A 27209-nucleotide genomic window follows, 5' to 3' on the forward strand; every position below is an offset into this window, starting at 1 on the left:
ATCTTGTATGTGAACAGTGCTGCACGACTGCAATGAACCTGCAGTTCTGCATACAAACTCACTGGGTACTCGTTCAGTAACAGCTTGTGCATCCTGTGTTACTGAATTCTTCCAGGCTGACTCATATTTAAATCTAATTGTTGCAAGAAAGAAAGAACAAACCTACTCAGCTAAAATGATTATAAGAGGAAGAGATAACTCAGTTTAGGAAATATGAATCACTTGAATTTTACTGAATTCCTGAATGAGGAAGCTGGGGCTCAAAGATCATTTAAAAGATCTGTTCATTGCTGGAAGCAAGCCGAGTCCTGCGTCCCCTAAGTGGGTGTCTAACCACAAAACTTCCTGTCTTCATCTAAGTCAAGATGCTTGCTCATCATTTTTTGAAAAGATGCTATCCTAATCTTTTTTCTTCACTTTGTATTTCATGCATTGATGCAGCTCATGGGGTGAGAAGGAAATGAACTAACAACCCAACCACGTATACTAGCAGAGCCCAAACTAAGTTTTCTATTGCAGCTGAAGTTACAGGAGAACAGTTTCATGGTGGGATCTAAGCTACGCAGCGAAGTTACGAAGGTTACAAAGTCAGTTACGCTGCTTTGGTGCAAAAGGGGATTGTAGTGACTAGTGTAAAATTGGCTGCGTGGTCTGACCCAGCAGCTTTATCCAGTACAGAGATCAAGGGGATTTTTTTAGTTATGGGAATAAAGTGCTGATTTACATCTGACTGTAAATTAAACTGAGATGAGTGATGCTGTAACCATTCTGCCTGACTCTCTTGGATGCTGCTTACCCTTGAGGGAAAATGCTAAGCAGAACCTCTGGCAGCTCCTGGCTCAGAACAGCCACAGCCCAGCGCTTTAAAGGCAATTAGCACTTATTGCAATATAAGAGTTTACTAAGAAGAAATGCAAAAGAACCAAGAAAAAGTGAGTAACAGAGCAATACAAGAGCTCCTGTGTGGGGAGACTGTGCTGACTGGGACCCTCAGCCTGGGCAGCGAGGGGTGGAATGAGGAGAGGATTACCAAAGCCTGCAAAGGGAAGTGGGGCAAAGAGTGTGGGGACAGGGGCCTAGAGAGAATCAAGGATCCTAAAAGCCACTTTGAGAGCAAATCAGGGAAGCTTATTCCTCACACAGCAGCCCTAGCCCTGCTGAATGATGTGCCAAGGGTTTTTACAAAAACATGCAGATGTTTCACCGGGGCTCAAGGGGAGAACGAACCAGGACGCGAAGCACCAGTGAGAACCACCAAACAGACTACAGCTAGCTCGTCAAAATTCCTGGAACTGAAAATATTAAAGGCAGGGAGAATGGAAGATTTATTTGCCCTTATCACAGAATCACAGGATTGTAGGGGTTGGAAGGGACCTCCAGAGATGGAGTCCAACCCCCTGCCAAAGCAGTTCCCTGCACCAGCTCACACACGTAGGTGTCCGGGCAGGTCTTGAACATCTTCAGAGAAGGAGACTCCACCACCTCCCTGGCAGCCTGTTCCAGTGAATATTAAATTATATTTATTATTATATTATATATATATAATATTTTTATTATATTTATTATTATATGTTATATTACTGTTCTGTAGGTATCTGCCTGCAGTGAGGTTAGGAAAATGAACTCTGGACTCACAGGAGCTCGGTCTGATGCAGCGTGGTCTCTGTTACATCAGACCATCAAGCGTGGCTTTTAAGAAGCTGATGAGTGTCCTACTTACCTGCCCTTACTTTAGGTCCTGTGGCATCCAGGACAGTAATATGGAAGGCAGTTTGTGATCATAAGAGATTTGGGCACGCAGTTCAGCCCAGCACTCAGGTCACATCCAGCTGCACCATGACTGAGTCACTACGAAACTGCCCTGCAAGAGTTGGTACGTGCAGCCCTGCCACTGCCTGCACATCTCCAGCACAGGGAATTGGAGCAGTGATCTTGTATCCCAATTACCAGCTTCGTGCTCTGCAATTACAGAGAACCAGGAAAGAAAAACAAGGCTGATCTCTAGCAGGAAGTTGGTGAGGATCAGGCAGCACAGCGTGCCTCTGGGCAGGATTCAAAGAAGTGAGAAGCAGCACATTACAGCAACCCAGCTCATCACCATACAGGCCTGTTGCTGCAAAGATAGCTACAATTGCATCCCCAAGACTAAGCTTACAAGAAATACACAGGCACTAAAATGTGATCAGAGTCCTATCCTTCTGCCTGTGGAAACCTCACTTAGAACCTGCTAAGAGCTAAGTGCAAGACAAATCTCTAACATGCAGACCAAGATTTTGCTAGTTTACTCTTTCCACCGTGGGTTGTTCTTTTCTAATTTTGTGTTGCTATTTCCCTTCTGATAATTGTGGCCCCGTGCAGAAAAGTCTGGGCAAGTGTTTCAAAAACACTCCTCAAAGAAGGATGTGGTGTTGGTTGTGGATATTTAGAGCCACTGCTCTGAATGATCACGAACACTCATGGATGTGAGAGCCTCTGTCAACAAGAAGAGAGACAGATCTGCTTTCATTCTCTGACTGCAATGGCATGGGCCTCTGCCCTCCAGAACAGCAGTGAAAAAGATGAAATGGTACAGTGAGGCAATGACTGCGTTAGCACATCCGGCTCGCTGCTGCAAGTTCACTGAACGTCACTCTGTTCTGGTATTCGACGTGTTTTTCGTTATAGTTTCATTAGGTTATAATTAGAGATTCAGCTGCCCTCTAATGGCACTGATTTTGGCAGATGACAGCCGCACAGCTCTCCTGCACGGTGCAACGTTATACAAAGCTCTGTTGAAAGCTTCTGCAGTGTATGAAGAAAGCAGTGATATTTTAGATATTAATAGTTGTTTCTTTACACATCATCTTGGAAATCCACTGATTGCTATGCAAGCATAAAATTGATTGTTCGGAAGTTATCAGGAAAACTCTTACACTTCAGGTGGGAGTTATCTTGGTGGATTTTGTCAAGCAGAGAGGCAATCTGAGTTAATGCACATTTTCTCCCTGTAGCCAGAGTGACACTGACCTCTCTTCAAGCCACAGGCAGTAGGACAGCAGGGCTGCAAAAGCCTGGGAGCTGCGAGCACAGCTTTGTTTGGCTCTGCACTGGTCTGAATCCGTCCCAGACCACTCACAGTACTGCCGTCCATCTGTACACAAGGGCTGCGCCAACTGAAGACCCTGATAAACTCTCATCATTCAGACAACACGTGCCCATCTTTTGTCTCCTTGGATTCTATTCCTCACTGTGCTAAAGCTCACTTTTATTTCCATAGTTTTGCCTTGCATAATAAGATTATATTACTTTTATGTTTGTAATGTTTTCTTTCATTTCCATTTCTATTTCTTTCCTAAGCTACTTCAACTGTAATTGCTCTTAAAATCTTTCCTACCAGAAAGTTTTTTTCTACAGTATACTTTAAATTGTAATTCTAAGAACTTGATGCAAGGCAATAAATATAGTTTAGAGTATGGGCAAGTTCAGACCCCAGTCTGAATAACACAGCGAGTCCCCAACCCCTGCAAGGGTTACACTTTTTGTTTCAGTCTGTGAGCACACAGCCAGGGGTACCCAACAGCAGAGCCCCAACACTCCTTCCCTGTGCAGGAAGAATCCTCAGCAAGGTATCCTGTAGTGAAGGGTTTCTCTTTGCCCTGGTTTTCAGAGATCCCAGGTAAGGGTAACCGCAACCCAGAATACCTGAAACTACAGATGTCTGACTTATCTATTCCCAAAGAACAGAGCTGGGAAAAAACAGCTTTTACATGCATTTATGAGCACTGCTGTGTTAAGATACCAACAAACAGGCTCAGATCCTGAGGTGGCCAGGACACATTGCTCATTGGTATCCAATATGTCTCTCTGTTCTTCACCCATACTCACATCTTTGCTGCTTGCTCCTCCTGTGGGGATTCACGAAGCACCTGCAGCATTCCCTATGCCACAGACTGGCAAAACCCAGCCTGCCTTGCTTCGCTGGGTGTTAACTAACAGAGACCTTCAGCTGAGCTTTTGACTCAGGGCTGGCTCTCCCTAAGTTCCTTGCAAAACAGCTTTAAGTCCACCTTATGCTATGCCAGAATCTACAAGTGACCCAGGTATAATCCCCAGCCCTCTGCTTCTCCAAGACCATTCATTGCTATCTGCAAACCAAGGCTGAAGTTAGAGATAACTGCAATGATACCAGAGGAGAAGCACTGAGAAGAAGAGACTTGAGGAGGAAGCAGCTCTTTGCAGCGGGTGAGGAGGAGGGCCGTGGCACTGGCATGACCCACTGGGAGGAGGAAGCAGCAGAGCCCGTGTGCTGCCATGGCGTGGGGCAGGCAGCGTTTGGACATTTCTCTGGATGCTCAAAAAGCCATGGGGTTAATCCAAGGTTAATTCAGAAAAGCACAAGCTTATTTCTGGACCTACTCTACTTTCCTGTCCTAACAAGCAATAATTACACACCAATGTTATACATAGCTGTGAATTTTAAGTCAGAGGCTTGGCGGAGGGGTGAGGCCGCGGGGCTGCGCAGGGCTGGGTGCTGTGGGGCAGGGTGTGGAGCAGTGCTGCCTTTATCTCAGCTGTCACCATGAACTTTTCAACTCTCACAGATGATGAACAGTCTCAGCACCATCCCCTCTACCACCTGCTGTTTCAAACAGTTGGGCAGCCTAGTGAAAAAGGAACAGTAGGCAAGCCAAGCATGCAGGCTAAGCCTGCTCCATGCCCACAGGGAGGGTTTAGGCATAGGGTCCTGCTTTGCCCCTGTTTTGGCCACTGCGCTGGTCCTCAGGGTCTTGCTAGAGCTCAGGGAGGGGAGCACAGGCAGCTGAGCCACGTTGCGACTCCCAGCCCGTGCTTCAAGTGGAGAGAAGCTCCAGCTGGACACACAAAGCACGCTTGGCCCTGCTGCACACGTGTGTTCCCCAGTGCCTGGGCTGAGCTGGCAGCCTGGAGCAGCTGTCCCCACAAGCCCCTAGGGTTCACCCGGTGCACAGAGCGGGTCCATGTTCCTGCAAGCACAGGTTGCCAAGCAGACATTCACTGTATTTGCAAAAAACATTAAATAAAATAAGCCATTGGGTTTCTCCATCCCTCCCCTCATGGGCCTCACCACTTCTTCATCCTTCTGTCAGTGTGGTATTTAATGCCTATATTTAAAGCCCCGCAGTCTCCTCAGCAGTGCCCTACAGACTGACTGAGCGTTATGTGGTCGCCCTGCAACGCCGCAGGAGCCCCAGCCATGCACTCCACCACTACAAAGCCCCTGTACAATGCTGCTTTTTATATCTTGCACTAAGCTAAGTGCTGGAGCAGGCACAGCTATTGGCGTCTGGTGTCTGCTCAGCTTTATTTTGAGGTGTTCAAACTTAACAAACCAGCTTTTTTTAGGCCCATATGCGCAGATCAGGCGGTCACCTGTGGCAAGATGTTTATTCTCAGATTTTAGCCAATGTCAGGGAACAGCCTTCTCCAAACATCGCTGGAGCTATTTAAGTAGCTGCTCACAGCTACCCCTCGGTTCACACCAAACACCACAAACTTGTTCATTGAGCAACAGCTCCTGGAGACAAAGGTGAAAGCCATAGGCAGCTCACTCTCAACTTACCCATGGGATTTTATGGTTCTGCTGTAAATGAGTGTTTACTTTTGAAGAGCTGCACACCCAGTATAGTTTACCACTGCATCAATCTTGAAACTAAGAGATTTACCTGGCAGTTTGGCAGCTGCTAACATCCCTTAGTATTCTTTGCTTCCTGACTGCATTGCAGGCTGTGGAAAGGCAGAGAAATACTTGGTTCTTGGACAGATGAGCATCCAGCTGTGGCACAGCAACTCTCAAGACTGGTGAATATGCTCAGGGCCAGTGGCAGCCTCCTAGAAGAGGATGGATGCAAAAGCATTAGTATAGACGAGTGGTGAAGCCCGAAAGTTAGGATGGTATCAACGGAGAGGAGAATTTTCATGTGTCTGATGGCCATGTTCCTTGGCACTTCTCACCTCATGGCTACAGCATCCTTCTTCCTTTTTTCCATGGCCCCCACTTTGCCTTCCTCTCCATTGTTCTGCTCCTCACCTCTCTCCCTCACCCCCGTCACCCAGCCTCTGCCTGTGGCTGCTGTTCTGACTCACCCAGCCCATACTCTTGCAGGCTGCCATCACCTGCCTCAGCCTTGAGCACCACAAGCCTGCAGCTGAGTGTGGGCCAGGCTTTTTGCATTGCTCAGTCACCCTGAGCATCTTGGAGCAGCAGGAGGGGCAGCCCTGTGCTGTGGGTTTGCCATCACTGTTGCTGCTGTATTGAAGAGTGCACAGATACATCACATAGGTAAAGCTCAAAGCAGAAAAGACAAGGGAGGCTTAACTGTGACAGCTTCTTCAGCTTTCTGATGCTGGCTGTACTCCTTGCCTTATCTGCAAGTTACCTGAACGGGGTTTAGCTGAGGAGGCTCTTTGGCTTTTGTACTTCCTTCCCCTGAATAATTTCATCTCGGAGATTCCAACAAGGCCATTGGACTGAATGGATCATGAACATAATTTATCTGCTGGGCTCAGCAGGAACAGCTTTGCATCTGAGGTCCCACACTGGCTTGGGTGACACCATCCTAGGTTTATGCAAGTGTCAGGTGAACAGGACGGCCCCAAGCTCAGCGCCAGTGGGTGCAGAGAGATGATCGGGTTACTTGCAGTATGAGCCTCACTTGGGAGCAGGGCAGTTCTCTCTGCAGCGATGTTATCTTTGTACCTGGTTTCTGGCAGAACAGCAGCTCACGCATGCTATTAGCAGATGGTGTGAGATGCACACCAAATTTGCACCCAGAACGTTTCTCCCATTCTTCCTTCCAGAACGAAGAAGTGAACATTCAAGCTAAAAGCATGCACTGACTGCAGCCCTGCAGCCCAGGCTCGAGTACAAACCTCTGAAACATTTCAGTCTCTGCCACAGTTAACTACTCAGCACATACCATTTCAGTCAGAAATGCAAGGAGTGCATTTCAATAAAACCATGCTCCTTGATGCCCTTATGTCAGTTCCTTTCAGGATCAGCTGTGAACAAGCAGCACACATTACAAGACATGTCTCCCCAGTGAGCTGAGGCATCCATCTGTGGCCCATAAGTAATCACTGCAGGCTTGACAGAGCACGGCAAACTTTGCATCCACAAACAGGAGCGCATTGCTTTGAGTTTCAGAAAAATAAATGGCTGGGATGGCATGATCCAGGAGCCTGGGTTTGTGCTCAGCTCCAGGAGGAGGCACTGGCCTGATGAATCCCACTGCACCCCTATTTGTGCTGCTGTGAGCTGAGAATGAACGGGTCTGCTCCATTGCTGTAGCCATACACCTGAGTGCTTTCCTGAACAACCCTTCGCTTTTGATCTGAATGTCTCACCTAGTACACAAATGGCTTTACCGAAACCTCCCTATTTGCAGTTCTTTTACATCAAACATATTATGATTTCATTCATCTCCATGCAGGGAGGTGTGTCTCGTCCTGCGCTGCTCCAGAGCCGGAAGGAAAACAGACGCTCAAAGAAGAGCGCTCTCACAGCACCTCAGCGCTCCGCTTACGTGAGCACGTTCCTATGTTCCCATGTTTCTATGTTCCTATGTGCTGCACCGTCCCGAAGCACGATCTTACTCCAACTCCACGAACCCGTGCAGAAAAGCAGCACATCCAAAATTACGAGGGATCGCGAGTCAAGCACTAGGGATCCAAATCCGAAGCGCTGTCGCTGTGCCACGTGCCGGCGGGGCCCGGCCCGGAGTCACGGAGCAGCGCCCGCCCGCACCGCGATCACCGCTGCCGCCTACAGGAGACGCGGCCGCCTGCACGCACAGCTCGCAACGCGCCGCGGAGCGCGAGAAAGGTTCGAAATCCAGCTCCCCAGCTTTAAGCAGACTGCAGTCTCTCCTGACCTCACGCAGCAGAAGGGCCCGTCCCTGCTTTCGCCTGTAGTGTCGCTGCAGCTCGGGGCAGAGGGGCGGCGGAGCAAAAGCGCTTTGTGCCTCTGCCAACGCGGAGCTACTGAAGTCACGCTTTCACGTGTGCCCGGTTATGCCTTCCACTGAAAAAAGAAGGAAAAAAAAAAAAGGAGTTCATCATAGAGGCACTTTTGCGTCTACTATGGAATTTATTTCCTTAAAAATTATTTTCCCTGAAGCCTCGTAGAGATTACAGCCCCAGATAACTCACATTGTTCTGGTGCCGTGCAGTGGAAAGAGCTGAAATGGCAGCAGAAGGGGCACAGCCAGGCCCTGCAGCAAGCTCTGGTAATGGAACAACCGAACAACCTCCTGCACACAGGGACAGCAAGAGCAGAAGGAAAATAAAGTTGAAAGGGGAATGCAGTAAGGTGGCATTTCTGTTATATTTTTACCACATTAAAAAAATAAAATCTTCATGTGGTTAAAAAAAAGCTAAATGCAATGTATTCTGTAATTCCTATCTAATTTTGTGAAACAGCTTGTCACAAAGGCTACTGGTGCCTCAGCTCTTTGCTCTGTAACTTTCTTCTGAAGTTCAAAGCCAACAAGCTACTTCAGATTGGTACATTTGCATGCCCTTTCCTTTCTTTGATGCAAATGCAACATGTAAAATTCCCCAGTACTTTTCTCATTCCTTCCTAAAGTTTATCTTCTCAGTTGCCCTCCTCGGTACAATCAGACCCTTTTTCACACTTGGGTAAACCTCGAAAACCATTCAGAGTGGAAACCACATGAACCAGTTCAGCAAACAGCAGGCAGCTGTGCCTCAGAGGCCTTTCCGAAGGTCAAACATTTCTACGTAATTTGTCCAGCTACTTTAGTTGTTAAACAGAAGCCCACTGAGGCTGAGGAAATAAAATGACATGGCTTTCTAGATGTGTCTGATTAGCTTGCCCCATACTCCTGCATGATTTCCCTCAGTTTGGCTGTCCTTTACACTGCGTATGTCAGGACTCCAGTCAACTTCATCTTTGTTTTCACGTTATTTTCTTGTTGGCAGGTTGTGCTGTATGTAATCTTTCAAAGATTCCCATCTTCCCTATTAAATTGAATATGCCTATGTGCCAGCAGCTGGGCTCCTGCCTCTTGAGAGAGCCCAGGCTGAGGGTGAGAACACCTGGCCCCATGGCAGCGCTCTGGGGCTGAGTCACAGGCTGCCACCTCTAGAAGTCACCTGCTTCTACAAAATTCATGTAGCTCCCCGCTGCCCAGAGAATGGAAGAGACATTCAAACACATATTCAAGAGGTTCTTGTACTTCTCAGTCCAAAAGCCTTTCCCCACAACAATTAGTGGACGTGGCTGCGGGTTGCGTTCCAGTTACTCTTCCTTTCTTTGTGTGCAGTACAGACTCCAATCAGAGAACAGCACACTTGGAATGGAAAGCCATGTTATTGGCTTTAAAACTGCAGCACAAAAAACAAACGGGGATAAGATTTGTAGCAGTTTTGCCTAGAGTTTCAATGCTGGTTTATTTAAGATTGTGAAGGTACATTTCAAAAAGCAAGCAGAGGCCTTGTGGACATCAGATCCTAACAAATCCTAACAGCAGTGCTGGCCAGGCTGAGAGCAGAGAACTGATTGCTGCTGCCCTCCATTCCCATCACCCCAGCCTTGCCCTGCCACAGTCAGTGGGACCATGTCCTGCCAGGAGAGCATCTCACTGCAGGAAAGGCTGCCCAGCTCTATGCTGTGCCCGGCTCTGTGCCCAACTATAAGCCCAGATCTGTGCTGTGCCCAGCTATAACCCAGCTCTGTGCCCAGTACTGTGCTGTGGTTGGACGTGAGGAGAGCTAGGCGTTCACAGTGAGAAAAGGGAATGGAATATGGCTCAGCTGGAGTGTTTCAGCATTTAGATGCTTCCCCTTTCTTTTTCCTAGAATGTTTTGGCTGACACTTTGTGCTGCTAAGGCTAATGCATTAGGGCTCATCATCCTCAGGGCATTTCTATTAACAAGAGCAAGGCAAAGTGAATACAGAAGGCTGACCATATTCTTTGTTGTTTGTGCTGAGCTCATCTATTTTGCCAACACATCCTCCCATCTTCTTGGGCTGACACGAGGCCAGGAGGAGGCTGCTGTCCCAAGGGGCCAGAGGCACAATGAGGGCACAGCAGCTCACTGCTACAGTGCTGGGGGGCCATAAAGGCAGGGGTGTGTGGCTCCTGGTCCCATCTCAACCCTCCTGCAGGACTCCTGCTGTGCCTGCTTGGCTTCCAGCAGCCAGACTGGATGAGGGCACAGAGCAGAAGCCGTGGCCTGATGCAACCCAGCGTGTTCTGCTTGCTCACAGCCCATCCTCAAAGCATTACCTGGGACACAGAGACATTTGCTTCTCTTCCCCTCACTCATGGAAAGCTGGATGCTGGCCCCACTCTGGCTGCTTCCTGAGGAGCAGTGAAACCCAGCAGCTTTTAGGTGTGGAGCTGGGAATGCTGGTGCTCAGTGCAGTGCACAGGGTGCATCACCATCATCAGCACACTCATTTAATACAGCAACTTGAATAAATCTGCTTCTGCACTTTGTACAGGCAACTGCAGTTCCAGCGTCCCCTCAGGGCACAGTGTTCCCCAGAGAAGGGCCCAGGGACAAAGAGCATCTTTTGAAGGCTCTCATTACACCTGTGCCACATTTATCATATCTGATAAGCTTACCAGTGAAATTCCAAAAGAGATGTTTATCTCAGAGAAATAACTTTGGCTGAAGTTACTTTGGTACAAACTTGCTACAATTCCTGTCTGTAAGTGGAGAACTACTTAAGTGCTACCCTTGAGGAAAAAACTGGTGTAATGTTTCCCATCTGTCTGATTTTGTCTCTATGAAGACCACTTTGTGTACCAGCTCTGCCCTGATATTGTTACTGAGGGTTTGATTTCAGTACGCAGTCATAGTTCTATTTTCCAAGGTACAGTTCCACAAGCATTTCTCTTTGGAATCAGCAAAACGCCATTTTCTTTCCCTCCTGAAAAGGTACAGAAGGCATTTGTTGGGTTCCATTTGGGTTTGCCATTCACACGTGAAAGGGCAAAAGAGAGGAAAACTCCATGGCAGTGCAGGTAAGTTTCTATACTTTCCCACAGACACGCATGAGATCATCAGGCCAAGCTTACTGTGTCTTAGAACTCCACGTGCTGCTCATTCCAGCTCAGGATCTCAGGCTGACTACAGCACAGAGGAAAACAGCTGTGGGCAACAGGAAGGACTTATACTGTATTGTACAGTGGCTCATATGTTAAAAATGCAGTCAGTGCTTCCCACTGAAGCCAGCAGCACCACCAGATTGAGGCTTTGTTCTGTATTTCACACCAAGTTCAGTTTGCTGGGACAGACACAACGGCTGCCAGCCAGACCCATGGGCAAGGTTCAAGGACTGCAAAGGGTACAAGGGTGGGCCACCAGCGTGTGTAATATTTTACATAACTCGAAGTGAGCAGTGAAATAAAACAGATTTATTTCAATGGGGAATATCTGTATTTCAAACATTCAATACCTATATCCTGAGCCAGGAGGGTTGCTTTCTCCTCCAGAACGGGCTGCTTCTGGAGACAGAGCCACTCACTGCTGTCACCACAAACACCTGAGGCAGCAAACAGCAGCTAACCTGTGCACTGTCTTTGTGCTAATGACCAAGCCATGATAACCACATCCCTAGCAAACTTCCCATTTAGTTTAATTAACTCCAAGCTGATCACAGCAGTCAGAGTGAGCCAAAGCCCCACATTCTGACATCAAGGAGAGGGCGTTCAGCACAGCTGCAGCATTCTGCTCAGCTGCACCTCCCAGCACCCTCAACAGGCTCAGACAGCTACACCTGAAGCCCCTTGATGGGCCCCATGATGCTCCCCCTGCCATGGCGGCCACAAAACCTTCCTATGTTGGAGCTCAGCCCTCCTGCACACCAGACGCAGCCCCTGCCCAGCCCTGTCCGCCACGGCTCCATCCTGCCATGGCCTGGGTGCAAGTCTTCTCTTGGAGAGTTTTAGGGCAGAAAGCTGGTTTCCACACAGTGTAGAAAATTATCTTATTTATCTTAATGCTAAGATAATGAAAGTGACTTATTTCATAATGTTATTATTAGCCTGAAATGCTGTTAAGCATTGGTTTGAGCAGATGCTGCACCGCAACCCCTCACTAGTGTGCGGTGTAGGAGCTGCAGAGCTTCCAGGGGGTTGTGTTTCCCCTAATGCAATGCAGATGTGTTGGTCACCACGCTGCTGCCCTCTCCCTGAGAACACTGACACAGATTCATATTCTGAAGCACCAACCAAAAGGTGCAGCTCCCAGGGAAAAGGCTTAAACTGAAAACTGATTGTGAAGGCAGTTCAAGGAACAAACTGACTGCTGTAGATTCCAGAACTACTGAAACATTTCAACTGAACAATAGAGACATTCCTGAGTCCTATTTGGACTTTTCATCCCACAAAACAAAAACAAAACAAACAAAAAAACCCACAAACAAACAAAAAAAAAAACACCAACCACCAAAACAACAACAACACAACATGGTTTTTGAGATAAAACAAATACGAACTTTATCAATTCCTCATCAGGCAACTACTCTGTTTCACTCGGCTCTGATTTCATTTTAAAGTAATCTCTTTAGAACACAACTAACAGAAATTAATCAGTGTCTGTTCAGTGGTTAGAGAACAGAGGGTCACAGTGCAGCCTCTGCTCCCCAGGCTAACAGAACATCTGATTCCACTGACACTATCAGCTGCTTTTTCAAACAACTGTGAAGAAGGGAAGGAAACCCAACACCACCCTGCTGGCATTTGTGCAGATGTGGCTCCTCAGTGTGATCACTCAGTGCAGGAGAACTGGAAGAAGTTGAGGCCCAGTCTGAGGAAATACACAAATACAGGAATACCAATGCAGACCTTTGCGAACCTTTGCAAACTCTCCAATAAAGCTCTTAGGGGCACTGAGCCAGTGGGTTGGCTGCTGGGGCTTTAGTGGCTGCAGCTGTTTGAGCAGAGAATGCATGAGTTGCATAAGGACATCTGTTATGAACATCTATACTGAAGAAAGGAACCTAGCAGTCCTGTGGATTTCAATAATGAAAGAAAATTCATTGGCATTCCTGCAGAGTGAAAGGTAACTTCTTAGCACCCTTCTGGCACAAAGTCATAGATGCAGAAATGAAGGAAAAGAGCTGCTTACCTTTAGAAAGCCTCAGTAGGCAGGGATCTCCAGCAAGAAATGACCTCACCTCCACTGCCAACACTTAAATGAGGCTTGGGAAGGGGTGATCCTTGCTCCACCCCTTCCAGTCTCTCATGGGGAGCCCAGCTCCCCTGGGCTGACCCTGCCTTCCCACCAGGTGCTCAATCACTGTTTCAGGCCATGACTTAGCATTGCCACTACAAGTAGTATTAGCAAAAAAAGTCCCACTGGTGCTGGCAAGGCCGAGCTCTGCAGCACGTCCCCTCTTGCAATGTGCTCAGCTAGCCAGATGCTGCCATGCACTGCTGGGCCATACAGTGCCACATGCTGCTGCCACCACCTGCAGAGCTCAGGCCCCACTTTGCAGCTCCTTGCTGGTACTGGGAGGGCCACTTGGAACAAGGGACAGTGATTACCATTATGTTGACTGTTGGCTGGCAACTAAGCCATCGCACCAAGCTTACAGAACTGTTAGAATGGGTTCTGGCATGGTACCTGCAAAGAGTGTTTGACATGAAAAAGACATTAACTGAGGAAAACTAAGCTGAAGGAACAATTGGTATAAGCCCTCAAATCAAAAATGATAGAACCGCAGACTTATCTGGGCTGGAAAGGGTCTCTAAGATCACCGAGTCCAGCCACCAAGATGACCTACTGCATCCCAAACCACATCCCTCATCTCCATGTCCACACATCTCCTGAACACCACCAGGGATGGGGCTGCCCAGGGAACCCCTCCCCATGCCTGACAGCCCTTCCATGAAGGAATTCTTCTGCTGGCTCCTCCAGTACCATTGGGCAGATCCTGTCTGGCCCACAGATTATGAAAGTTTGAAAAATGAAGTACGTTTCTCAGTTTCCATTTGGACTGCAGGGGATTAATCTCACCACCTGCTATAAGCTGATACAGTTTCCAGGTCTGTGTAATAGAAAAAATACTCTCTATATATTTTCCTTTTGAATATTTTTCTTCATTATGTTTCCACAGGCTGCAACAAATTTACCCACTCACATTATTTAGTTTAGAAGTTTTGAAATAGAACAAAATTTGCATAGATGTTTCCTCTTTTTTTTTTTTTCCTCTTTGAAGTGCTGTCTGGGATCACTGGTGAAATCCCTGGGAGTCTGCACACTGCCAACACAAATAGCAGCTATACTTAAGAAGGGAGGATTATCCATTTCTTGACAGGGCCATGCCACATACCAGACTCTGCTGTCAGTTCCTAGCAGCCATTCTGTTTGAAGCTCAGACCAGCACAAATAATACAGATGGACTTTTCTCCTGGAGAACAAAGCTTCAAAAGGACCTTCAAAAGGACCTGTAACAACTGGTATGTGACCACCACCTTGACATATCTCAGGAACAGCAAAAGCCAGCTTCAAGGAGTTTTCTTTTCAGGGGAAAACCAGTGATGGCATTTTGTCATCCTTCAGCCTATGTGAGCATCCACCTGGGCAGCTGTGTGCAATGCGAAGCCAGGAGGATGCTGCATTCCCACCTGCAATTCCCTGCAGAGTAATGCTTCTCTGTAGTAAAGCTCAGCTGCTCTGGGTCAGCAGAACTTCAGTGGAATCCATTTTAGAAGTCAGAAGACCTGTGCTGTGGCTCCAGCCACAAACATTAAAGATTGCATTCATATAAACCTCTACTTTCTGTGGCAGTTTCTCCAATAGATGCAGTGCTGAGCATGCATACAACTTGTGAGTAAATCACAAAATCTTTTACAAAGCACAACAAAACCGACTCTGAAGCATGGAAGAAGCATGGAAGTTTTGCACTGACCTCAGAAGGATACAGCACACACATAAGGCTGAGGCAAACACACCTCATTTAATTACGTGCACGTTGTGCCTGAGGGTAAGATCCAGAGCAAGACCTGTAAGTGCCAACATACTGCCATGACAGCTGCAAAATGGTAGCAACGAAGAAGCAAACAATCCCCCTGCCTCCATTTTAGAGAAACACGTGGATGTCCTGCTGTGAAGCCTGTGGCAATGGGCAGACCCCCCTCTCAGGCTCTCAGTGCCCGAGCTGTGTGATCTCCGGCCTGCAGTGCGCTCGCTGCAATGTGTGAGATTGCACAGCTCTATTTTCAGCTCCGTGCTCTGTGTGACACCTTCCCCTCCTGTCTCCCAGCACTCAGTGCCCGTGCTCCTGCACAGCTCCCTGGGGCGCACCGAGTCCACGTGCATTTCAGAAGAGCCCAAACATTCACTCCCTGGTGAAGCACTCCTGTGTGCCCTGGCCATACAGGGAGATGGAGGAACTCAGCCAAGATGGCTGGAAAACACTGTCAGCTGAGAAGACTTCATGGGTGTTCAGAGACACCAAGTGCATTTCTGGGAGGACCAGTAACATTTCCAACTCCATTGGCATAGTGGCAGACCTAACCTTTCTGAAGTAAAACCTTTTAAATACTTCTTTGCTTTAGGGTTCACAGTTTGCCAGGAACAGAAACGTTCTTTGATATGATACCACAGACATTGGTTCATCTCACTGTTATGATCCATTTTTGGGGCTGTGATCAGAGGACTCTGAATGCATTCTGGAACAGTCCGTGTGCTTTAGGAGAGATGGGGAACCTCTCTACTCAAAGCCCACAGTCTGTGGCTGTCCCCAACACCTCTCTCTACCGGAGATGCCTGCTGTCTCAGCCAATGGCACTTTGTGCCATGCTGTGCGCAGCTCAGTGGGTCTGTCCATCTCTGTGCCTCCCTTCACAAGTGGCTGTTGGTCAGGAGAGCACTTTGAAATGAAATGAGGCTTTGTTTAAAGCTGGTTGCAAAATACAGATCGCTCTGATCAACTCTGTTATTTTAAAATGCCACATACCTCTGGAGTAAAGCTCCCATTGGAAGTAGATTTGTACTGTAAGGTAAAAGCACTTTGAGCAGTGTCACAAATGACCACTGCTCAAAACATTATCAAAATAACACTTCATTTAGCACCCTCTACATGAAGTTATCCTCGAGGAAATTGAGGCGCAATCAGCACAGAGAACTGTGCCGTACAAAGCTCAGACTCAGGGCTTGAAATGTCTCTTCCCAAACAGCAGGGACTGCAGCTCACAGCACAATGTTCCCAACAACAACTGAAGATCTGCGTTTCAGAAGTGGGCTGAGACTGAGCATCCAGGGCTGTGACAGCCTCGCTGGTCTCATCTCCCTTCCTGCCTCTTTTCGTATGTGAATTAACCTCCCACGGATCTTCTTTTGTACCAACAACGCACACAACCTCTTTCCAAAGGCAAAGTGGAAATCCCTGCAAGTATTTCTGGTGCTGCTTCCAGCCAGAAATAACAGTAATCTGATCCACGAGCAAATTCCATTTCTGTTACTGAATTCCTTTGTACAAATATATTTGCTTTGAAAAGGTTTGCAGCAGTTAGGCACAGGCTGATTTTACTTATAAGGTGTGAATGAAGAAAGCTTTGCAAGGTTCTGCATCACAGATAGAAGTGTCTGTGGCCTCTCTTACCATGACTGTGCTCTGGTCCAGAGGTGAACAATGCTGGATTTCCTTTTTTCTTCAAAGAGGCCCTTAGAGGAGGTCCAAAGGGTTCACAGATGACAGGGATGGCACAGAAATTAAGCAGCAGTGTTGCAGGAGGGAAGGGCCCTCCATGTGCCTGCTGCAAAGGGATCTGGCCACAGGCTGTAAGGACAGATCCACCCATAAATATCAGTACCAGGCACGCTTCATCTTGCTTGATTCATTTCTGGCTCGTTCCTCTTCTGCACAGCTCCAGAGTAGATCACAGCCATTTCTCAAACCAAATAATTCCCTGACAGCCTGGAAGACATCAGTTTGCCATCTGCAATCTATTTCTTGGTTTCTGGTAGATATTTTCAGTGCTTGTTTTCAAAAGCTGCTTCAGATTTCCAAGGGCTTCTTCATAACCTCCACCAGCAAAGCCTCACACAGTTTAATTGTTGGCAGCTGTGTCAGAGAAGCATTTCTGCTGTTCCTGGTGTTGCTGCACCGGGGATGGAGCGGCCATGTGATGCCCCGGGACATGGGAGCACATGATGGCTTTGGAGAGGATGGTGCTGAGAGCTCTGATCTATGATTACATACTATGATGCTACGATTTTACAGAGGTGTTTGCAGCTATGCATATTCAAGACACTTCAGAAAATGTACACGAAGCTCTGAATTACCGAATAATTAGCAATGCACAAGTGCAGAGCTAATTAGTACAACAACTGCACATGGCATGCTCAGGTTGTATCATTGTTCAAAGGAAAATCCAGTGCTAGGAATGCATTTGTCAGTTGGAGAACTGGAAAGCTGTGCTCAGGCTCCAAAGAGCAGAGGGCCCATCCTGGCCGTGGCGGACACGACTGCCTGGTGCAGGCTGGCTCCCACCCGAGCTTGCAGAGAAAGCTATGCGCCCACCTCTGAAGCGGAAGAGCCCAGCACAGCCTCTGAGCTAAAGCCCGACTATGCCATGACTTGTGCTCTCCTCAGTGCATCCCACATCCCTCAAAATCTCACTCCAAAGCAGACACTTACGTAGATACACTAAGTACATGCATAGCATATGTATAACAAAGGCCAGCCCTGTCCTTTGTGGCTCTTGGTACACTCAACACCCTTGACCCCATCATCTTTCTCAGTACAGAGCCACATTTTTGGTTCTGAGGAGTAAGCATTCCAATTTTGCAGTAAAGAAGTACTCAATGAAAAAAATAAAAATACAAATAAATCACTACTGAATACATTTTTTAAGGCAGACCTGGGAGTGCAGATGTCTACAGATGTGGTGTCAGTGGGAGGTGTGGGGACGTGCCACTAAGATGGAAAGTGCTGGGGACAGAACTGTTCCCTGCTGGGCCAGGCTGAACTCCAGTCTGAATCATCCATTCCCATGACTTCAGATGAGCTCTCACTGGTAAGCAGTGTGAACACAAACTCTTCCTGACAACAGAACTGAATGAGCACAAATTAAGTCCTTGTGGGAATCTAAGAATCTAGAACCTTCTGATGCTCCCTGTAAGCACAGAGTACTGATGTTTCACAGCCAGATAATCACTTGCAATGAAAACCAGTGCTTTTTATTTGTAAAATATATGGTCACGTTATAAATCCTGAAGTTTTCTGATTTTTTTTTTTTTTTTTTTTTAATAGAACTGAACTCCTTCATTCTTTAGGAACAATTCAGACTGGCCAGCAGTGGCTATATATAACGTGTGTCTCAGGTCAGCACAACTGAAATGCGAACAGCAGCCCTTGGTTTGCCACTTGCAATAGTAAAGGGAAGTGGAAAATACTCAGCTTTGGGTCTGCATTACCACTATTAAAAGCATAATCCAAAGGGCAGAGTGGAATGTCAGTTCAAACCACTGAAGAGAAAACTTCCTTGCAGAATTCACACCCAGATGTATTCCCACATGTCCTTGTAGCCCTGTTATGTAGAAGAGGGATCCGGTTCTGTGTAGGGCCCAGTTCTGACACAAGTCCCTACACACATTTGCACAAGGAGTTCTTCCCTGAGTGTATAAAATACAGCAATTTCAGAAATGACACCACAGCAAACAAAGCAGAGAGCCACACATTCTGACTTCACTTCTGCATCTCTAGAGCAAGCACTATGGACACTCTGCTGTCCTCCCAAATTCCTCTGCAGCCTTTGCACTCAGTCCTCTCCTACCAGGGACAGGGCCCAGAAAACACTGTCAGTTCCTGCTCCTGATTCTGTACATGCATGGAAAAGTCACTTTGTTCCCACGCCACTTTTCTCCATCCTTTGTTTGCTTCCTGTTTAATGACAGTGGTCAATGGCAGCTGAGCACGGACTGTTCCCACCTGCGAACCAACGCAGTCCCATGGGCAGGGGACGGCTTTTGGAGAGGAAGGCTCTAAAGGGCAAAGTAAAAAGGGGGTGAGAAGAGGCCACGGCATCGGGCAGCTTCTGCGAGAAGGAAAAGAAAAAGCCACTGCAGCTGGCCTTGCATTCTGTCTTCGCAGCAGTAGATGGAGCCCTCTGCCAGCAGCTCCAGCAGCTCCAGAGCGCTGCCCCCCGCCGCCGCCATGGGCCTGGCATCAGACAGCAGCGTGACTCCTCCGGAGCTCTGAAATGCAAAGACGTGCCGTGGACCGCAGCACCGCCTTTCCTCCCACTTCCTTTGTACGTCGCCACCTGGCCCTCGTGGAATTCAGCACCATTCGCAAAATGAGACGAAAGCTGTTTTATTTCTCTTGCACAATAAGGGATGAGAAATCCTCTTGCCCCAGTTGGAGTTTCTGTGTAAACTGCATCGACGCTGGAGCCTCCGTTATCCAGATGATTTTGCAGAAATGAATGGCCAATGGCTCTGCAGCCCCTTTGTCACCCATTGCAGATCTACTGCCTTCACTGGGTTCCTAACAACAAAGCAGAGGGAAGGAATGGGGACAGAGTCTGGCACTAATTTGCATTGCTGCAGAATACAAAAAATGACAGATGTACGTATGGATTTTTCCTCTTGTCCCCAGACTCCGTGTGCTGTGTCAGGTGTCTGCAGTAAGGCTTTGCGTGGACACAGAAGGCTTTTCTTGTGCTGTGCACTGCAGGACCAGAACTGCAGGTTGCAATTGCCTCAGGAAACGTCAGCCAGAGCTTCTGCAACAACAGCTGACGTAGCAGATTTTACTGATCACCTACATCTAATACCAGGTTGTCTGAAACAAACCGTTCTTGTGGAGCAAAGCAGGCGACAGCAAAGGAAGCACACTCCTCACAGACTCAAACAGGTGATCTCCAAATGAGAAGATCCACGCCAGGTAACAAAGATCATTCATTCTCTGTAGTTGGGAAATGGGAAAACAGACAACAGCATCCCATGCTGAAACACAAACAGGTGAAGGAGTGCAGTCCAGCTCCAGCTGCCAGAATAGCACCAGCATCACACAGCAGGGCAGCACCAGGCATGCTGGCCTCCAGGCCCCACCAGCTTTCAGCTGAAGGATGCTGCGTGATCAGAAGCACTCATGGACATTCAGAGGAGCTGGCACGAAGCTTTTCACATCCCCTGGATGGAGCAGAGCAGGACACCCATTACCGCTCACATTTTTCTTCATGGGAAGGAGCGGCACAAGATTTTTCAAAGCAGTGAGAAATCGGAGAGGTTTTTATCCACATAAGAGAAAATAATATAGGAATGCTCATTATTTAAGACTGTTTAACATCCAAAAGCTACATTATATTGTAACTCAATTTTGTATATATTTTGACAGTCATATTATTCATCAACCCTATAATCATTCTGACAAAATGTGCTGCTTAAAATCATGCATGAGCAGAAAAAGTCAATGTGGATATATAGCTCACAAAAGGATTTCATTGCCTACCCCCCAACTGCTGTGGAGCATTTACATCTTTTCTCAATGGACTTTTCTCAGAGGGGTCCTTAAGGCACCAGAATCTCCACTCTCTATTACCCCAGCTGAAACCAAGCTGATGCACTGTCACACCAGTCCCACTTCTGTAAGCGAGGACAACATTCGGCTGCTGTTTTGGGGTGTGTTTGTCCACTTGCTTGATAAAGCACTGTGCACATTCTGCTTACTTCCACTACACATCCAAGTACAGGCTTGGCTTTCAGCAAAAGTAATCACATGGTACCGAATGCCAGGAAGGCCATCTTCTAAGTCAGCGTATAATTCTCTGGAAACATACACTGCTATATGAGCAACATATAAAAATATACTTGGACATTTTTAGATTCTTTGAAGATTTAATGCTTTGCAAGTAGGAAAACTGAGAATATTATAGAGTTACATGAGATGCTGGAAATGATATTTACCAGCGAGGTAATTCAATATACCTCTATTGTGACATTCAATAATTAAAGAGAGGCCCCCAGCAGTGAATTGGTGGGTGAGGAACTCATGGCAGCGCCAACCTCAGAGAAGCGGCAGCGCCTGCAGAGGGGCGCTTCCCTCTGTGTGCCACATCCCCAGCTGGCACTGAAGCACAGCCAGGGAGCGCTTTTGGCAGAACTGATTTCTCATTTCTCAGAATAAAAATTAACAGAAGAATGGAGAGCGGACGGCCATTTCTAGAGACAGGTTTTTTTTCCTGGTAGTAGCCTTAGGCTGACTTTCTGGATTTCAGACATCACCCTGCACCTGATTCTTCATAGGTACGACGGTCTGCTCAGATGGGCTCTGTGATTCAGCTCCAGCAGAAAAAAATAAAGGAATGTGAAGTTTGGTCTTTAATGAACAGAAACCAACAGCTGACAAATTAACTACTTTAGAGAAGTGAAAATTAAACAGTCCTGCAGACACGAGTGTTGGCATATGGAAAGCTGCCACTGAGCTAATAATAGATGTGTGTACTGCAGCAGAGAGGGAGGTCCCATCATCCTGGAGCACACCATACATCTGGGCACTGGGAAAACAGCCACAAGGCAGCGTCTGTTTGTTGCTTGTTACCTTCCTGTCAGCTATTCATCTGCTGTAACCACTGGCTGTGGGCAGCCATCCACAGTGGCGACGCTGCACTGCAGTGGCACCAGGATCAGTTCTGCCCACCAGCCCCCAATTTAGCATATGAGTTTCCTGAAGGCGCAGAAGCACAGGAGAGTCTTCCACTAGTACCCTGCCTGCTGCAGTGCAGCTGCTCTACATTATTCCCCCAAACCCAGCCAACAGAATGCAGAAATGCGAGCGGGTGACAACAGCCATTTCCTCACATTACTTGAGGTAGGTGTAAAAGCACAAAACTACCTGTGGACTGGGTCTTCCTTACTTATACCAGCCCAACCCCTCCATCATCTCCTTGTGTGCAGTAGAGTCACGCTGCTGAGAAACAGAAGGAGAACCAGAGTCACTACATGGAAGATGGAAAAAATCATAGAAAAATTACAAAGCAGAGAAGGAAAGTGATTTACAGACATGTGATTATGAAACTCATCAATTGTATTTTCATAAGTATTCTCTTATTCATTAAAGGGAGAATGCAAATGAACAGGGTGGTGGAACTGCAGGCAGACGGCAGCCAGGTAACTTAGTTCCAGTTATTCCCAAAAAAAACACCAAGCAGAAAAGAGAACAAAGTAGGTGATGTGCGCCAGCAGCCAGCAGTAAGGCTGTGTATACACTGTATTGCAGTAGGAAGAGGAGTACACTCATGTAAAACATGCCTCACCCTACACACACTCTCCTGGAGATGACAGATGAGGCTGATTCATAGCACTCCTCCCAAAAAGTGTCCTTACACTCTGTAATACAGAAAGCCAACAAGAGATAATGGGCACTAAAGAACAGAAGTGAGATAAAGCACTAAAGAGAGAGATAAGGTGCAAAGAGGAGATATGCACGAGTGTGCACACACACAGGGGAACAAGCTCTAGTAAGAAGCAAGGGCAGACTCTGCCAGTTTTAGCACTGAATCACTGCTTCTCTTCATAGAGTACATAGCCCATGAGTTTTTGGAGACTTCTGGAGGTAACAAACCACAGGGCAATTTTGGTTGCATCACTGCTGAGTAAGCTGGATATGGAAGCTGGAAGCTGTACGTATATACTCCTGAAAAACCTGGGCCTCTGCCTGAGACTGTAGCAAGAAGTAACCTTAAAAAGAGCCCGGAAGTTCTGTTAATGTTTCAATGCTTCCAAGTCAGATCAGAAACCAAAAAGTTCTCTGAGAGTTCTGCATCTTCTAGCTGCTTCCAGCAAGTAGTTGCTGTCTTCCACACATATAATCCTCCATTGGCAGAATTCAGCTGGCAGTTTTATCCTTACAGACACCACCTACTGGCTCTGCATCGTCCATAAGTAGAATATCACATCAGGTTGGGTACCATGAACTTCACAGAGCTGACAGCTGCAGCAGATGGCCTTTCTGATAGCCTTCCATGTGTCCCTGTGAGCTTGCCAGAGCAGAAAGTCTGACCCCAGCAGCGCTGGCTGCTGGGAACATGACTGGGATGGACTTCTCCAGCACTGGCCAGGTTTTTCCAGGTCTGATGAGGAAGGGATGGCTCTCTGGCCTTACACAGCATTACCGCTACAGCAGCCACACTTGTCACCATCCAGAAGAACAGCAGAACAGTTCCAGAAGCTCTTTCCTCAGCACAGGGTGGTAGGCACAGCCACAGAAAGGTTTTGGCATCATGAAGGTGCCCTGGCCTCCCCTGGCTGCCACTCACATGCTCATACTTTATGTTCTTCTCCACTGCTGAGCCCTTTGGTCCCTTTGTGCCATCCTGCCTTTTGCCTTGAACGGGGCATGATATGGGCACAGCATGAGGAACCTGAGACAGGCAGAGAAGTTCAAGAGGTTCCACATGCTGCACCCCTGGGAAGGCGACATTTCTCCACACAGAGCACTGGCACTGAAACCACACAGTTAAAATAGCAGCAACACTGACAGTACTCACAGGTCCCAGAAAAGAAAGGTGATGCAGAATTGGCTTGTTTACCTTTTCCATACTGGGAACCAGCACAAGTGTTGTCTGCTTCAGTCATCCTCTGCAATATGTGATATTCTGCCTCAAGATCACACAAATTAAAAAAAACAAACCCACAGAACTCCATTTGTTTCCTACAGGAAGAGCTCAAAACGCACAAAATCCAGCCTCTCTGTATTGTTCTTCACAAGCTCCAAAGTGTTCAGCTGCTCAGGATATATCGCATTACAGCCCAGGGATGTACCCATCCTCTAAGTAAGGAGGGCCGTCACCCTGCAGCCAGCTGCTGCAGAACATGTGCTCTATGCATCTCAGGGCCATCAGAGCTTCTAGCCAGCCCTGGCTTCTCTTATATTCAAACTACAGCTCAGATCAGGGGCAACCCTGGCAAGCACTGAAGAATATATTTTCAGAGCTTTGAGAAAAAGGGGGTTTTTGTTTGTCCTCCTCCCTGTCTCTTTCTTCAAAATGACCCATGCCCTGTCATAATGAGCAAGGGACACCAATTGCAGTCTCTTTGTGACAAGCAGCCTCAAGAAATCGTATGGCGTTTTAGACATTTAAAACAAAAACTGATGATTTTACAGTGTTAGTCAGCAATATCTTCAAGAAGGCTTACTGGAGGTCACAAACAAATCCTGAAGGTGTTGGTCTGATTAGGAATCTGGCAGTTCCACATCTTGCAGCAGAAAACTGAAAACAACAGAATGACACAGTGACAAAATATGCACAAGAATAAGAAAAAAAATCTGACTTAGTAAAAACAAGACAGGATACAGCATCGGCCTTGTCCTAAAGTGGGATTTCTTTGGCTCTTCCTGGTTTCTGAGGTCAAAAAGTGTGTTATTCTTCCTTTCCAAGGGGCTGGATTGAGGCTGTGCCTCATGAGGTGGGGCAGATGGCCGTGGGATCCCCACACTGAGATCTCCTCTCCCCACTACAGCATGGTTTGAAGATGGCTTCAGAGCTGTGGAGAACGGAAACACCCAGATGTGCAGGTGTCCCAGGCACGAGCTGAACGATGCAGAGGAGACAGCAGCAAATGCTCTTTCCCTCTCTCCATGAACAGCCCAGCAAAGAACAAGATAACTTTCTTCTTGCATTACTTTTGGTTCATTTGGCTGCATTTTAGAACAGACACGATTAGGCAGATTTTTAAATGAATAGATTGCTTACATTTTCATTAAAGATGGCTCAACAAGATTGTTTCAGTGACTGAAAAGCCAGCATTGGGGATTTTACAGACCTGCACTGGGCTGAACTGCAGCAGTTTGCCTGCTGGCCGCATGCAAGGCTCTTCTGGGGAAATCAGCACCCGCAGTGACAAGCCCTTAGGCCCTGACAGCACAAACCGCAGTTTCCTGCAACGTAACAGCTGCTCTGGATTTCTTCCTAATCTGCATTGCACACAGCACAAAGGTTTCAGTAGCCACAATCTTACTTCAGTGCAGTACACGACTTCCTTTCACACACACACGAGGCCCCTGGAGCCGACCTGCACAGTGCTCAGAGGCTCCAGCACAGGCTCCTGGCTGCAGAAGTCTGCTCCTGCCCTCCATGTCCCCTGTGTATGCCTGCAGTGCAGTGCACAGCTGCTCCTGACAGGTACATGCACTGGCAGCTTGGAAACGAAACAAAAGCTGAGTTCTGATGAAAGCTTGGCCATTATAACCCAGGGGTAGGACGATGTATGGGTAGAAACTGAATTTCAAATAACAACAAATGTGTGTTAGTATTATGAGTATTAGTTATCTGTGTGGGGCTTGAAAAGCAGCTGTATGAAACAGAGCCGCTAAATGCTCTATGATTTCCTTTACCATCCAAAAATATGAAGCGAAGGTAATGAGACAACCTTGGCAATTTACTTTCCTGAGCTTTTTAGGTGATTACCTGAAGTAGATGAGGTACAGCTAGCACACCCCCCCATCGCCCCTCTGCCCTACCTCTCCAGCTGAGCACTTCCTTTTACTCCCCAACATGACTTCAAGACACTGACAGTTCTGCTTTTCCTCCAGATGGGGAACATTCCTGTCCTGGCTCCATCCATTGTATGGCTCCATCATTACAAGACTCATCAAGCTTTCTTCCCTGCTCCACACAGCATTAAAGCAAATACAATGAGCCTAAACTTGTCACTAACTATAAATGCTCCTAATCCACCAAAAAACCGGGAGCTGAGCCTTCAGGACAAGATGCTCTCAGAAATCCCAAGTCTGCAGTCAGGAAAATGCAGAGCACCACCTCTAAAATATTTTATGTGGTAGGAGACCATGTAATCTGTGTACCAGAGTTAGATGAGTACAGAATCAGCATTAGAAGCTGAATCATTTCCAAGATAGGAGAGATTTATCCTATAGGGCTCCCTGTTAAGGTCTTACACAGTGTGCTACCTACTCAATAAACCCAAGAAATTAAATGACTCTGGCACAAATGATCAGATCATAAAAATGATCCAATAAGAAGACTCGGGAGATAAAAACCTCTTTGTATCTCCATCGTGGGAGCTGGACCAAGGATGAGGTTGGGCCCTGCTCTGCACAGCATGCACTTCCCAGCACCGCCGCAGCCCCAAGGCTTTCTTGCCCAGGAACACCACACTCGGGGTGAATCAGGGCTCCCTCACAGCAGGCAAGAGCCAGCAAACAGCACACGAGCCTGAAGCCACAAGTCTGAAGCTACTGAAGACATGAGAATATAAAGCGAGTCTGAAGCTTAAAGTGTTGGTTTTAAGAGCTAAATAGTTGTGCCCAGTACTGTGATCTGTTGTTACTCTGCTGTCGTTAGTCCACCAGAGCTTAAAATAGGCTGAGCAACAAGGTAAACAACTGTAAAAATCCCAGGCTGCTGCCAGCAGACACTCAGGAGGCCGCAGCATCGTACTGTTTCGCTTCACTTCCAGTGACTTCGTTATTTGTAGAAGTCTCCATTAGAATTCAGGAGCCGAGTGTTGATGCAGCCAGAGAAAAACTTCACACGCTGCAGGAGAATCCATACAGCATGCAACGTTGGATAAGCCCAGCTCCAGTGCTTCAGACAGAGCGAGCATGGAGTGCCCTTTGCTGCAAATACACAGGCAATGGTCCCTTTATTTCACTTCCTCACTCCACAGGACAAAATCTAGGCATGAAATCATGGTCTACAATCCTCCCAGATTCTCTGAAATCATCCTGTCGAGTGTAGGTAGTTCTCATGCTTCAGCTACTGCCATCACAGGCTTTGTTAGTGCTGGAGGCTGAGGCTTTGTAAGAAGCCATGGGAGTTCAGGACGTTCTGTTCAGAACGCCAAAGGCGCTGAATAACCACTTACATTTGCATGTGCCTAAACATAGCCCAAACATACTGCAAATAGCAGGAATAGGGTTAGCACTGAGAAGCACAACTAAAAGCAACAAACACCCATTAATAATTTGGTACTTTTCCAGAAAGGCTAGAACACAGCCTATCAAAAAGAATAAGCGAAGTGGTATTTTTGCATAGACAATGGAGGAAACAACAAAGAAAAAGCCAACGATCACAAAGGGCAAACATTTGAGATGTTTGCCGCAAACTTCAAAGCCTACTTTTAACCAGTCAGTACACTTAACGAGATTATCCCAAGATCATCTGTTAAGTACTGTTTCTGGAGTTCTGACTATTTGCTAGACATGCACAGTCTATTTGCTGCCTGAGCTGAAGTGCTTTTCTCTG

The 27209-nt window shown here is 47.2% G+C and overlaps 1 long non-coding RNA gene across 2 annotated transcripts in view; it reads right to left on the minus strand.

The window, feature by feature from the left end:
- LOC128082545 (uncharacterized) overlaps window positions 1-27209 on the minus strand; it is a 47547-nt gene that overhangs the window by 12433 nt on the left and 7905 nt on the right. Inside the window, exons 2-5 of one of the 2 annotated variants that reach the window (XR_008207719.1) lie at window positions 24142-24215; window positions 8167-8267; window positions 7890-8038; window positions 5682-5847 (exon numbers count right to left, since the gene is read on the minus strand). This is a non-coding gene — a long non-coding RNA (uncharacterized LOC128082545). Of the gene's footprint in view, window positions 1-5681; window positions 5848-7541; window positions 8039-8166; window positions 8268-24141; window positions 24216-27209 lie in introns of both variants that reach the window. The other variant, XR_008207718.1, reaches the window with a different exon arrangement.

Source organism: Tympanuchus pallidicinctus, unplaced genomic scaffold (genome assembly GCF_026119805.1).
Source record: "Tympanuchus pallidicinctus isolate F22 unplaced genomic scaffold, pur_lepc_1.0 scaffold22, whole genome shotgun sequence".
Taxonomy (NCBI): domain Eukaryota; kingdom Metazoa; phylum Chordata; class Aves; order Galliformes; family Phasianidae; genus Tympanuchus; species Tympanuchus pallidicinctus.